Here is a 7,695-nt window from a genome sequence, read left to right on the forward strand (position 1 = left end):
TTATATTAGTAACTTCTTTCCAAAAATGTGCATCTTTCAAAAACATCCTACCTCTTTCATCATTATAACTTCGTGGGATTTTCATCTTATCATCTTAATGATATTTTGTATGATTTTCTCAAAAAACATGTTATTTGATCGTTTTTGTTGCTATGATAATTGCAAATATGAAAAAAAAAAATCGGTAAGAATTTATCTCAATTACTGGAAAAAAAATACTCCTACCTGTCTGTTGGCGCCTTCTACCTTCTACCCGATCTGAAAATAAACAAAACAGATACTCATCAATTTTAATGCAAACTATGAGAATATTTAATGAAAATCCGTGTTGATAAAAATGATATAATGGGTTTTTTTTTTCAAAATTGTCTTAATGAAATATTGAGAAGCTTTTAGATATAAATGGAAGTTATCTGTACAAATGGGAAAATACTTTTTGTATATCATAAAGCACAAATACTATACATTTATGATAAAAAAAAAAATTAGTGACTAAACACCATGTTTCGTAAATGCTGAATAAACTTTATCAATGTTTTTGTCGTTTTTATAATTGTAGGCAAAAAAATAAGAATAATCTCAAAGCATTACTTTCAAGTGTTGAGAAAAATGTCTGCATGGGTGTTTCCCATGCAACTTTTATTTAATATGAAAGACAAAATAAAAAAAAATAACACCATTGAAATTCACTCTCTGAGAATAAACACAAAATGATTAATAAAAATTCATAATTCTTGCTTTCTTCATCAGGTAATTACAAAATGAATACGTTACCTCTCACGGGTTCATCTAACACCGAACTATAATCTGAAAAAATATAATAATGTAAAACAAAAATGAGGATTATTTTTGAATTCATATGAAGCAGAATTTATTCTAAAACTTCTACATGAGAAGTAGAAATCAATTGCTGAGGCCTTAATCTAGACATTTAGATATATCGACGACATATTATCAATTATCAATACTTATTTCCATTCATATATCGACACGATATATCCCAGTGAACTTGAAATAAAAGATACCACAGAGTCTGGCACATTTGTTTCATATTTGGATTTTTCACCAGGAAAAGGCGTTAATGGTAATCTAACAAAAAAGCTTTATGATAAACGCGATGACTTTAAGTGTTCAATCGTCAACTTCCCTTACTTATGCAACAATATACCCTTATCACCTGCACATGGGGTTCATATCTCTGAATTGATTCAATACGCAAGAGCATGCTCTATGTATGAACAATTTCTAAAACGAGATAAAATTTGAAAAACAAGTTGATGAAACAAGAATATCAACCGTCTCATTCAATGTCATCATTTCGTAAGTTCTATGGCCGATACAATGACTTGAGCCAATACAATCTATCATTAAGTCAAATGCTGACTGACATTTTTCAACCTCATTGTTAGACCGGCCATTATTTACAACTGAATTGTTGACAGATTTTTTTTTTCGGTTATCTCCAGATCATGACAAGAAGCACATGACGGCAGCTGTGACCGGTCGGCAGGGGGTGCTCACTCCTCAATGGCACCTGATCCCATTTCTTATGTTTTAGCGGTACTTGTTTGTTCTGCCCCCGATTTGTATTGTTTAAATGCACTTTTAAGCTTGAATACTCTTCGTTATCTCCGTATATTTTGTAGTACATTGTTGTGATATTTTGAATGAGAAAATGAAACCTATACCTTTAAACTTGTTTATTTTACTTATATACACATGTCAGAATCTCCTTTTTATAGTTTTTGAAAAAAAATTGTTCGTATAATCTGTCCTTAAAATTATCTAAGATCAAAATAAAAAGGACATCATTAATTCAATGATTAAAGAATTAAATTTGTCTCTACTATCGGACTTTTTTAATTTTAAAAAGAATAAATGTTAAGATGAGGCATTTCATGAAATATAATAATTTTATATTAGTAACTCCATTCCAAAAATGTGCATCTTTCAAAAACATCCTACCTCTTTCATCATTATAACTTCGTGGGATTTTCATCTTATCATCTTAATGATATTTTGTATGATTTTCTCAAAAAACATGCTATTTGTTCGTTTTTGTTGCCATGATAATTGCAAATATGAAAAAAAAAAATCGGTAAGAATTTATCTCAATTACTGGGAAAAAATACTCCTACCTGTCTGTTGGCGCCTTCTACCTTCTACCCGATCTGAAAATAAACAAAACAGATACCCATCAATTTTAATGCAAACTATGAGAATATTTAATGAATATCCGTGTTGATAAAAATGATATAATGGGTTGTTTTTTTTTCAAAATTGTCTTAATGAAATATTGAGAAGCTTTTAGATATAAATGGAAGTTATTTGTACAAATGGGAGAATACTTTTTGTATATCATAAAGCACAAATACTATACATTAATGATAAAAAAAATTAGTGACTAAACACCATGTATCGTAAATGCTGAATAAACTTTATCAATGTTTTTGTCGTTTTTATTATTGTAGGCACAAAATAATAATAATCTCAAAGCATTACTTTCAAGTGTTGAGAAAAATGTCTGCATGGGTGTTTCCCATGCAACTTTTATTTAATATGAAAGAAAAAATAAAACAAAATAACACCATTGAAATTCACTCTCTGAGAATAAACACAAAATGATTAATAAAAATTCATAATTCTTGCTTTCTTCAGACAGACAGTCATTCTTTATTTCCTCTATAGTATAGAGATTGGTTCTATCATATTGAAAAACATTTAAGGTCAACAGTGCATAAGTTAATAATATATGTACAGGTGCAGTGAAGACAAAAAAGTTTTTTTTTTCACATTGAAATTTCAAAGAGTTTTTATCTTTAACTATAAAAGATTTTTCATGGCCTTCAGCATTCCTGTTATGCCGGTAGAAACCGACAATATAAAGGTGGTCCATTCATCTTCTGAGATGATTCCATCTTTTCTAGACCCCAGAAGATTATTGACCATAACAGTTTCGGACTTGTGCGTGAGATCGACATATATATTCACTGATAGGCAGTTTACAATCAGGGTCATAAGATTGTCACGGCTTTTAAACAGATTTGGACAGTCTAAGATAAAATGTAAGAGGATATCCTGTGTACTTTTTTTGTACAATTTGCACACTACTTCTTCCGTCTCATACGTAATTGAAAGATTTATGAGTTTGAATAGTTTCCAAGTAAAATTATGGGTGCTGGAGGCTAAGCGTCCACAGTGGATGGGGTGTAAGTTCTTGATGTATTTCCGCGAAACGATTTAGTTCTGGTCGGCCTCCAAGTGAGATTCTCCATTCATCATAAGAGGAAAGGTTTATACGATTGCTGATGTACTGATTCCAACTAAGTTTTGACGGTGTTTCTCTATTGATGAGGTACTCGCTGAAGAAGTACTCTATATTGTTACTTTTCATTATTTTATAACTACAGTCTATAAATCCGCGTTTCTTTTGAAGTGTATTATCAGAGAAAGAACACAACCTTGCAATAAATAGACGCTTAAAAAATATGTGTAGCTAGATCTACAAAGACGGTTCCAGAGGAGTAGCTGATTCTTCTGAATAATTTTTTCCATTTTTATGAGTCCCAACGAGTATATAGTGCATGGTGATGGAGACTGTCGATCGAATCCTTGAATCCTACGTGCCTTAATCTAGACATTTAGATATATCGACGACATATTATCAATTATCAATACTTATTTCCATTCATATATCCCAGTGAACTTGAAATAAAATATACCACAGAGTCTGACACATCTGTTTCAAATTTTGATTTCTCACTAGGACAATACGTTAATGGTAATCTAACAAAAAAGCTTTACGATAAACGTGATGACTTCATCTTTTCAATCGTCAACATTCCTCTCTTAAATAGCAATATACCCTCATCACCTGTATTTGGGGTTTATATCACTTAGTTGATTCGATACGCAAGAGCATGCTCTACGTACAAACAATTTTTAAAACGAAGTAAGTTTTTCCCAAAAAGGTTGATGAAACAAGACTATCAGCAATCTCGTTTGAAGTAATCATTTTAAAATGTTTTCTGGTCGCTAAAATGACCTTTACAGCAAAAACAACCTATCCTAAGTCAAATGCTAGCTGACTTTTTATACTAATTGTTAGACCTTATTTAGACATTGAATTGTCTACTGATTTTTCCGTTATTTCCCGATCATGACAAGAAGCATGATCGGCAGGGGATGCTCACCCCTCCATGGCACCAGATCCCACCTCTGATGTTTTAGCGGTCCGTGTTTTCTCTGCTCCTGATTTTTATTGTTTGAAGAGACTTTTGAGCTTGAATACTGTTCGTTATATCCATGTATTTTATAAAGTGTTTCACATGCATATTCTTAATAGTTGCCTGTTTTATTTTAATAGTTTCCAATATATATATTCTCAATGGCTTGCGGAAATTAAGTCATCACAATGCTGTAATATCTCAGTATATGAATAGTGCTCTTGACGGTTCAGTGTTAAAACACTTGCTTTCGATTGCGATGGAAGTTTCTCTCGCAGCGAGCCCTACATTAAATTCTCATTGAGAATGATAGTGAAATATAACTGATGAGACATATGTATTTCTGTTCCAACTTTTTATATTTCTTAGAAACGCAAAATTACAAGAAACATCATAGATATATAAATTGATAAAATATATCTTAACCGAAGAGCTTTGTTCTTAAGACACTTACCGTGCTTACTAGCAGAAGAACTCGATGTCCACTCCATTGAGAGTGTAATAGTTCTGTTCCATTCAATTCTTACAATAATAGGAGCATAATGTTATTCTTGTCCTGTAAAGAAAAACATAATATATTCTGCATTATAATAACTACGTCACATTCTTGGATCACTATTAAATTCACGTTAATCTCCAATTATCTGAATAAATAAGAACTACTTTCGTTTTGATATCACCTCCGGAAGTAGGCTTTTTGGGGCTAGTGCGGCCAAAAGCCGATTGTCGTTCCCTCCAAGGGATGAATCTACTTGTAACTTCGTAGAAGATGTCGAATTATTTGTAAATTTATTATCAATTTTTTCATTAGATTAAATTATTTCATTTGTATAATAATATTAAAAAAGTTATACTTTTTTGACCCAGACGCAGTAAAGTGTGACACAGATAAATTCCTATTACGTGTCAAAAGAAATAGCACGCCTATTAAAGTTATTGTGATTTGAATTCAAGACACGTATTACATCAACTGGGAGATATAAATATGGAACGCCTCAACTGATTTATGTGGATAACTTTCATAACATGTTGTTTCTATAACATTATGTGCTGTTACTTTAACATTATGTGTTGATACGTCATGATGAGTCTCCAATACAGGTCCTTGAAGGACCTTAAAATTCTTATGGTTTCTTTTTTTATTTTTGCACTGGTACTCTAGATTCCTAAATTAATTATTACATCTTTAAGCCTGTTGATCTAAGAACTACGTACGCTAACTCCGGATTCCCGCCTACATTTTACCACCATTTAATTCAATACTAATGGAAATTTTGCCTTAAAATCTTTGTTGAAAGCAAAGAAGAGTTCAATGGTAATTGATTAATAATTTTAATACCAGTGTTAAATAGTTAATTACTCTTAATTCCAGCTTTTTTTATAAAGGGGGTAGACGATGTTTTCCATTGAAATTGGGCTTGAAAGCATCAGCATATTTTAAAATATTCATGGATATGGATAAAAGTTCTTTAAATCTTTTTTTTATGTTTTACGCATGTAAAATTAAACATATGTAATTGATAAAATACACTGTTTTAGTTTTAATCCCCTTCGAAATTGGTGAAAAAATGAGCATTTTTGTGTTGTTGTTGTTTTTTTGTCTGTAAACATATGCCCCCCCCCCCCCCGCGTGAAACACAAAAAGCTTTGGTATGCATTTGTGAAATAACAATCCATATAACCTATAAAAAGGAATTTTTGTTTCACTGGGGGGGGGGGGGAGATGTTTTAAAAATATTTTCCCTTTACCGTTGATTTCTATAGTGAAAAACACAAGTTTTACCAAAATTTTAGAGTTATCTTTCTTTGTTTTCCCAAATAAGTAATATTTTATGAAAATTCTTATAAATATCTATATAAATATGATAAATCATTCAAATATGTTAACTTTTGAAAATTGACTTGGAGGTAGGCGAGAGAACAATACTATCGTTCGCAGTTCTTCCCCTTATTGCCGGAAACATCATGCATTTATCTCCTTTATTCCAGAGCAGCCAGCAATACACACATAGCATTCTGAAAGAAGGTTTTTGTGCATAGTCTGAAGCAAATTTTCATCATTGATATTCTAAGCTCACCAAACAATTATATATTCGCGGAGAGTATATACATTGTTCTTTATAACAAAAAAAAATTACACTGATACCATTTTGTAATATTACATAACAAAGTTGCATTTAAAGTTCCAAAGAATGACACATTTTATGAAAAATTTTAGAAATTAGATTGATAATAAAATCTGCAAAATGTTCTAATTAGAGCTTAGGTACTTGTCTACAGGAAACTTAAGTTTATCTAAATGGTGTATTGTAACAGACAGCTGTCCAAATGATGTCAGCTTCTAGGTAGGTAGATTCTGGACAGCTATGGTAAACCATTAAACTGGCTTTGATGATAAGAAAATGAGGAAAATGTAATTTTTTGTTGTAATTTATGTAAATGGCTTTCTCTGGAGAAACATATTTAGTAATGAAGTTCAAGTTGAACATGCATAATTATCCTCTTTTCTGTGAATTACTCAGGAATTCCAACGGGTGTTGATGAATGTGCATGATTAATGCAAAATTACAACTTTCTGTGTGACCAAATCAAGATAAAAATTCAATTTGAATTTTAATTTTAAAAACCTGTTTTTTATAAACCATTTTTCTAAATTTTACCACGGTTATTAAATATATAGCTGTATTTTCAAGCTAGTACCGAAGTACTTAGCTACTGGGCTGTACAGACCCTCGGAGACTAACAGTCCACCAGCTGAGGCCTCGACCCAGTGGTCATAATGTAAATCATATAGGTACCAACTTTTAGGCACCAGATGCGTATTTCGACAAATTATGTCTCTTCGGTGATTGTCATGCCGATAAAAGCTGGATCTAGTCCAGTGCAGAATAAAAAAAAAACATGTATATATTGAGCCAAGTGTTAGATTATTGTGATCAACACTACATGGTGGCAGCTATGATACTAATATCACAATCTAAATACTGCTGAATAAGAATATTCTCATTTAATATTTTTAACAAATTTGTTTCGAAATCATTGAAATGATTTAGTTTGTGATGCAACAGATAAGTTTATCGTTTACCGTTTAATCTGATTTCACGGATCTAGTTACAAAGAACTTTTTTCTAGCTTAGTGACTCTTGGATAGTGCATTTATGACAGAAACATAATTTCTTTTTGTGTATTTTCTTTAAAGATAATAATCAAAAATAGTTATAATATTGTAACAAAGACTTAAACATGTTTACCATTGTATTACGCGTTTTTGTTCAATCAAGTTCATTGAAACCAAACGTAATGGAATCTCTTATAAAAATAGTGGTTACTGACAAACATTCGATTTTACTTTTCTCAGGCATTTTCTAAGAAAGGAAAGTGAAATAAATAACAGATTAAGATATCATAATAATTTTTATTTCACAAAATTAACCTTATAAATTAAATTTTTAAAGGTGAAATACTGTTA

The 7,695-nt window shown here is 31.1% G+C and overlaps 1 long non-coding RNA gene across 1 annotated transcript; it reads right to left on the reverse strand.

The window, feature by feature from the left end:
- Positions 1–235: 235 nt before the first annotated feature.
- LOC133173383 (uncharacterized) lies at positions 236–4,768 on the reverse strand. Its single transcript, XR_009719037.1, has 4 exons — positions 4,681–4,768; positions 2,139–2,171; positions 775–807; positions 236–258 (listed from the first exon to the last, which is right to left on the reverse strand). It is a non-coding gene; the product is annotated as an uncharacterized LOC133173383 (long non-coding RNA).
- Positions 4,769–7,695: the final 2,927 nt, after the last annotated feature.

Source organism: Saccostrea echinata, unplaced genomic scaffold, assembly GCF_033153115.1.
Source record: "Saccostrea echinata isolate AGI-Se365-2 ecotype Australia unplaced genomic scaffold, CSIRO_AGI_Sech_v1 ptg000056l, whole genome shotgun sequence".
NCBI lineage: Eukaryota > Metazoa > Mollusca > Bivalvia > Ostreida > Ostreidae > Saccostrea > Saccostrea echinata.